At 28.0% G+C, this 7,731-nt stretch overlaps 1 protein-coding gene across 2 annotated transcripts in view; it reads right to left on the bottom strand.

The window, feature by feature from the left end:
- LOC117172142 (protein roadkill) overlaps positions 1-6,745 on the bottom strand; it is a 179,451-nt gene extending 172,706 nt beyond the window's left edge. The window contains exons 1-2 of one of the 2 annotated variants that reach the window (XM_033359945.1): positions 6,517-6,745; positions 2,304-2,386 (exon numbers count right to left, since the gene is read on the bottom strand). The gene's annotated coding sequence lies outside the window, so the exon portion shown is untranslated. The remainder of the gene's footprint in view (positions 1-2,303; positions 2,387-6,516) is intronic. The other variant, XM_033359944.1, reaches the window with a different exon arrangement.
- Positions 6,746-7,731: the final 986 nt, after the last annotated feature.

Raw genomic sequence — 7,731 nt, 5'->3', positions numbered from 1 at the left:
TTAAACTTGTCAAAATGGATTATTTTCAAATGAGAGAAGTTTATGAATATAATATTATTTTATTAATAAAATATTACAATAACATTCATTTGAAACATTTTTCATTTAAAATTGCTTAACAATTAAGGTTTTAAAGTTAAAACTGTATAATTCTGATGTAATAAAACATAAAATTTTAAAACTTGAAATCTTGCAAAAAAGCAATATGTTATGTTGTATTTTCAATCAACAGAGACAAACTCTTAACCAAAAGAGTTGATTTTTAAAGTTAAAATTGGAATAGTTTAGCAAAAAGTTTATTTTTTTAACTCGAAAGATTAATTTTCGTTTATAGAATTGAATTTTACAAAATTAATCAAACAATTGCTTTTAAGAGTTTACCAAGAAACTGGCACTTAGAGAACGATAATTAGATTCGAACTCAAGAGACAAAATAATAACAAGACAATTTGAGGAAAAATTTATTTTTTAACAAAAAACAATTTTTTTGCATTAATTGTCTTATTAACATTATGCCTCTAATTATTCTTTTAAAAATTGCATTTACAACTAATAGGTTAAGAAATTTCGAGAAAAATAGACTAATTTTTAACAAATAGTTTAAATTTTAGGCAAATAGCTGAATTTTCAAAATACAAAGATAAATTTTCAACCAAATGGTTGATTTTACAAACAAAAAAGATTAAAATTCAAACAGATATCTTTGTTTTAAACAAACGAAAAACGATTTTATTTAAATACAGTTGAAATATCTACCTAAAAAGTAGAATTTTCAACAAAAAAAAAAACATAATGTTCAATTAAAAAAATGAAGGTTTAACAAAAATTGTAGAATTTCGAACAAAATAGCTGAATTTCCAAACAAAACGATCCATTTTTTAGAATAAAGATAAATTTTCAAAAAAAGTTGATTTTTAACCAAGGAAGATACATTTTCTATCAAAACAGATGATCGCTTAACAAACCAGTTGAATGTTTTACCCAAAAAGATGTCTTCTGAATCAAATAGTCAAATTTAAAAAAAAACATAGATCAAACATCAACCAAAAAGTTGCATATTCAAGTAAAAAAGCCGACTTTTTAAAAGACAGATTAATTATCAGCCTAAAAAGTTGTATTTTGAACAAATGGACCATTTTCGACAAAGAAATACACTTTTCTACCATAAAGGAGGAATTTTTAATCCCAAAGTAGAATTTCGTGCTTAAAAAGGCAGATGTTCAACAATTCAGTTAGATTTTTGACAAAAAAAAAACTTTTTAACATAATAATTGAATTTTTAACAACAAAGGATGAACTTTAAAACAACAGTAGATGTGAAGATTATAACTGAATTCGAAATTAATCGATTTTAAACGTTCTAAACTTAAAAATGTTCAACTTTTGAGGCTTGCAAATTTAAAGTGATTTCACAAGATTTTTATGAATTTCAAACGATTTTAAACTACTTCCAATGTATTTCGAGACTTTTTAACGATTTTGTAAAAGTTTTCAATTGTTTTTAAAATATTTTACGAAGTATTACAAAACTTCTAAATGTTACAAGTGGTTTCAAGTGATTTGAAGAGATTTCTTTAGATCTCAAAGAATTAAAAAAGATTTCTAGGGCTTTCAAACAATTTCAAGTAATTTCGAAACATTTTACGGAATTTCAGAGGATGTTTAGGGATTAAAAAATATTTCAATGGGACAAGTTTCATAAGTAATGAGGCATTTCAAACAATGTTGAAAAAATGTAGAAGATTTCGCGGGCTTTCAAAAATGTTCAATTGATTATGACGGATTAAAAAAAATATATATTAAAGTTTTTCAATATATCTGCAATTATTTTTAGGAGTTCGTAGGAAGGTATAGGATTTCATGAGCTTTCAAAAGATTTTAAAGCATTTTAAGAGATTTATTTTTTAATTGACTTAATACTGAACTAGTGAATCGTTAGGAGCAATACAAATTAGTACTTAAAATATGGAAATATTTTATGAGTAGCTAAAAATGGGATAATGAGCTTGCTCCCATGTTTATTTTATGTTCGGTCATTCAAAACTTTTTGTATTATTAAATGTTGGCTTAAGATTAGAACGCAATATATTTTCTCAAACGGTTCAAACTTAAAGTAAATTTTTTAAAACTTGCATTGTTTAAGAATGCGCCCAGTGCCATTTTTCGCATTCTATAACAATCAAGAGAGAAAATTCATAATTGTGCTGATAATACCCCAGTTGGGAATATTAGTCTCGCTCAATCGACTTCGTTTTATTTAGGTTTTTTTGCATCTTATCTCAAATATTTCAAGTGTCACTTACCAGCTTGCCAATCGCGTACGAATTTAAATCCAAGGGACACCAATAAACCGCATACGAATTCAGTATCAATTGTCACCAAAAAACTAAATAAAAAAAAAGAAGACTTTATTAGTATTTAGCTCATTTTAAATTTATAATTATTGTAAAAAAAATATGTTTGTGCTGGATTATGAAGTTTGAATAAAACGTTGATTGAAAGTTTCATTTTTGAAACAGTATTCGAGGTAACCCCCCGCCCTCTGTATCCTTTTAATAGTTTTTAATGTATCATTTTCTAAACTTAAAAATTGACTTATTGCATGAAAGTCCTCGATTTTTTAACAAATATGCGGAAAGGGATGTGATTTCTAATAACAAAGCTTTTGAACTAACGATCAATTTAAAAAAAAAACTTAAGTGTCTGTGAATCAAATATTCGACAGATTGGAGTGAAGTTGTCGAGTGACAGGTAAGGTCATCTTGATATCCAATTCAAAAGACACTTAACCCGTTTTGGATTTTGTGAGTTCAAATCTGCCCACTACGCGCATAAATTTAATTTCAATGTGATAAATTACTTTAATTGGTGCCTAAATTCAACATAAACTTAAGACAAATTATGAACTAAATATTTCCAAATCATTATATTATATTCCTTGCTAAAATTGTTCGACTATACAAATTATTTTTTCACGATAACAAAAAAAACCTTTCGAGTAGCATTTTTAGCGTAGGTTTAATTGAATTGAATTTAATTGAATTTAATTGAATTCGAAAAGCCACAAGGTTTTCCGGTGACCAGTTCACAAAACTAACAAGAGCCAGAAAATATTGTATAAGGAATATTACATTTTTCATCATTTCACGCGGGAATTTGAAGTAAAAACAAATATAATTTGGTACATTTTAATTTTATAAATAAGTATATCAAGGTTATTACACAAGTCCGCAAGGCAACCAAATTCTGCGACTAATTATTACAAATTGTATACAGATTATTATTAATCAATACTTTTATGAGATCTGGGGCTAATTTTAAAAATCAAGTCTGCGAAGTATTTTACTAAAATGTTAAGATATTTAAAAAATTTTGTTACTAGATTCTTCCATAGGGTCAAACTTGGTGCAAAAAACGAACCAAATTTCAAAAACGTGTTAATAATTACAAATCTTTTTGAAAAATCATTATTTATCATATTTTGATAAATGTAAGTAATATTTATAGAAATATATATTTTTTTCAATTATGCCACAGGTGCGTATCTTATCAACTTAGCAGAATGCTATATTATAGACTTAGGTTTCAAATTAGCCAAATAACTATGAAAAATGTTGATTATTTTCAGCTATTCCATTTTTTCGAAAACAATTTAATGTAATGTCTTTTTGCAATATCTTTTTAATTAATTGACATTTTACCTTAAACATGGTATTATTAGATGCAGAATTTTATCAACTGTTGTGCTATTATAAGGAAACAAATTTCATATTAATATTATAAAAAATGAGATATTTTTGAAACAGTTTATAAAATTGGCGTGTAGATAATCTTCGCATGTAATTTACATAAAATTATTACTTAATGCACATTTAAAAAGTCTTTTCAGCTATTATTTAATTTTATACTATAGATCTGAATTTGTAAAATAGGCCGAAAAGTACTAAAATAATTATTAAAGCTTAAAAAAGCAATAGCAATTAAAAACTTCAGGTTCTTTTTCGAAATTCCAGGATCTAAGACTCAAGTTGTACCTTTTTAATCAATAAATTGATTAAATTTATACACACATAAAAATATCTCATTTTATATCACATACATTTTAAAAAATTCAATCAAAATTTTAAATATCATTTGCAAAGAAAATGTGTAATAATATTTTCTTACTTGCTTCACATTTTTATGCAATAATTTTTTTTTTAATTTGAATTATTACATTTTGTAATAGGCACTCTGTATGTCAAAAAAATATAATTTTTTTAAACAAATAACTAAAAATTATTATTTTTCTAAAAAATGAGATTACAATAATAATAGTAAATGATGTACAATGCTTCTAATGTAAAAAGGGATAATTCTATATGCATAAAAATGTAATAAGTGTATTTTTAACACACTGAGAAAATAACAAAAATGAATAAAAAAACCCACAAAACTCAAACTAAAAAAAAAACATCCGTTTTTTATTTTTTTTTATTTTTGGATTTAAAAAATCCAACTTAGGCTATAATGCGAGTATTCAGATTCGAAAGAAACTTTTTTATTCTTTATGAAATGAATTACCCTAATAAATATATAATCTATTTCCAGATATAGGAAATAACAAATTCTGGTTTCTGAAAGAAAGGCAATTTGGTTCTCGCCTTGAATATAAAATGGCTCTCTTAGAAACACATTTTTCTTAAGAATAAGAGGGCATATTGAGATAAATTCTGTGACCTATAAAACCGCATTCTACTGATCATCAAATCAAAAGGTATTGAAAACCGTAAACGCGTGGGTGTTCTAGGCAATGCACTGAAACTCTAGCCACTTCTTTTATTGCAAATCCCACGCTTCTCGCAAACAACACGTCGTTATTTATATGTATTTATTCTTTTTTAAACGAAACAAAAGTATTTAGAATTTCAGGATAAAAGCTTTCTTTTTTCAAGATTGATTTGAATTTTGAGACCAAAAAGAAAAAAAAGAGCTGCAGAGATTGTTGAATAAACTTAATTTTGTATTTTTATTTTCAGGTTATTATGCATATATTCGTAAAAATAACTCCAAAGCCGTGACATGGTAGCTTAAACTCTATATTTTGGCATCGAAAAAAAGTATCTAAACATTAAGTATCTTTCGACATCTGCGACCCATATAAAAAAAGAGTTTTATTTTTAAAGTTAATGCCCTCGATTTTTATGGATGTATTTAAGAAATAATTACAGCTTTTCAGATGTTGATGTAGATGTTGCATGCTACGAAGTGAAGAAATATCTGAAAACTGAGAAATGCACATTTTCCTATGTGAAATTGCAGAGCTTAAGCTGCAAAAACATCGCTTTGGAGTTATTTTCCCGAAAATATACACGATAAACTAACAATAATAAATGCAAACTGAGTTTATTCAACAAACCCTCGAATGATTTTTGTTCTATTTGTACAAAAAATAATCGTGAAGCATCAGTGAAAAAACTCATCGTGCTTAATAATTATAATAAACTGTAAAAGACTTAAAATTGTTTTAGAAAACAGTAAGGGATTTTCGAAGATGCGAAAGTATTTCAGAATAAAAATACGAAGATTTAAAAAAAACGTGAAGGCATTTTGAAAGTAGTTCTCTAATTAAACTCGCTCTAATTAAAAACTACATTATTTCTTGTGATTTTAAGTGACTAGTTAGGTTTGTTACTAATGGCAAGAACAATAAAATGTACCTGTCAAAGAACAAACTAACTCTTTGCCATTTTTTGTTTAGTATAGCTGCTCTAAATGGCCAATACAAAAAATAGCGTAAACCCACGATAGTGCAAACTGAATATATGTCGGACCCACTTTCAAAATGTAATCGACAATTTGGAAAAACACTAGTTTAAACTAGTTTTGAGCTGCAGTACTTGAAATCACTCAAAGAAATCAGGTTAGATTATGTCGTTTAAATTGCCAGTGTCTACCCGATGGTTCTAATATCTGATACAAAAATAATTTACTGCAGTAGCCTGAACTGTTAATTTAAAAACTGAAGAAAATTATGAGAAATTTAGGAGGATTACGAGACAAATGCTCTTCTTCATAACTGATATCGAAAATAGGTTAGGAAAATGACAGACAAAACTACACTACCAAAAACGACGATTCAAGCTTCTTCTCCTTGTCTTTCTTTCGCAAATTCACAATTACGAAGGCCTAGTATTTGACCTTCGACCCTGAAAAAGAAAGGTCTCAACTTGTCTGAAATTCCAGGAAAAGAACCGGTTAAAACGCGATGAGTTTACTGTGGCGAATTGACAAACGCGTAAAAACATAGGTTAGAGTCTATCGGCGTCGGTTGAGACATGGAGAGGATTGGCATAAATTCTGCTGGGTAAACCGAATACAGGATTGTTAAGACTCTACATTGGTCGTCGAACAATTCAAAACTCGTTTATTTGCGACAGAGTCAAGGTCGATGAACCATCGGCTGCCACAAGAGCAGATAACAACCTTGAGAAAAGGACGGCCGAACCCGTCTCTAGAAAAATGCCTAATACTCACCGGGTTTAAGAGATTTCAAGGTCCTTCAATTTCCTCGATCGCACTGAACTCGCGCCGATACGCGAATTTACCTGCCACGAGTTTAATTAAACATTTCAGCGGAATTTTGAAAAAGTGCAAGCCCGATTATCAGTGTTATCGCGAACACAGATTCACTACGCGCTACGCGGAATGCGACTCGATCTAGTGCGCCCAGGATAGCCAACTCTTCAACATATAATGACAATTTTGACGATTATGAAAGTTTCAATTTTGTTAGCGGAGTAATTCTGATAGTATTTTTTGCTAGGAGGAATATAATAGTTTTTATATGGAGTGTATAAAACCGAAGAACTTTTAGACGATTGCTTGATGAATATTTTTTTGCTGAAACGCTACGTTGGATGCAATGTTTAAAGGACATTTGTATTTTAGCTTGCCGCTATTTGTTGTTACACGTGCAGCAGTTTTAATGGAGATGGCGCTGCTCAGCCGGGAAATTTAAATCTTCTTTTCATTAGCTTTGAAATTGATGTTTATTTATAGATTTTTCACGAATATTTGTTAATCAGTTTTAATCTAGAATGAATACTATTTAGAATTTGCGTCAAATTATTGAATTCATTATAAACATTATCAGTCAATAGCGTTCAAGGCTGGATTTGTATTTCATAAAATTCAGAATATAAAACAATTTAGAGATCCATTATTGACCAAATTTTTAAATATGAAGTTTCAAGGATTTTTGAAACAATAATTCATATTTTCGAATCGAATTTTTTTTATTTAGAACAGATATATTTAATGATATCGAATTGTAAATATTGCAAATCAAACAAAAAGTAGGTACAATTTTGAATAAATAATTACGATATTTCGAATGGAATGAAAAGCAAAAGAATCTAAATAATTTCTTAATAAAAGCATATAAGGCCAAGTAAACGTAACCTCAACCATTTTTTTCAAATCCAACTTCTATTCGCACGAAACGCGATATCGTGTTAAACATTTTGGGAATTAGATGAGAAGTACTAAGAAACGTTTTTCTGGTTCTAAATTTTTATTAGTACGGAAAAAACGTTAATTAGCAAATTTTTGTTTATATAATTGTAAAAATGTAGGACCAGGCAAACATTTCTTGCTGCTTCTTATTTAATTTCTCGAATATTTAACTCAATATCGCATTTCGTGTGACTGTAAGTTGAGTTTGAAAAAAATGTAAAAAAAATGCTTGAC

Source organism: Belonocnema kinseyi, chromosome 4, assembly GCF_010883055.1.
Source record: "Belonocnema kinseyi isolate 2016_QV_RU_SX_M_011 chromosome 4, B_treatae_v1, whole genome shotgun sequence".
Taxonomy (NCBI): Eukaryota; Metazoa; Arthropoda; class Insecta; order Hymenoptera; family Cynipidae; genus Belonocnema; species Belonocnema kinseyi.
Note: the sequence above shows the minus strand (reverse complement) of the source record. Positions and strands in the feature narration are given on the sequence as shown.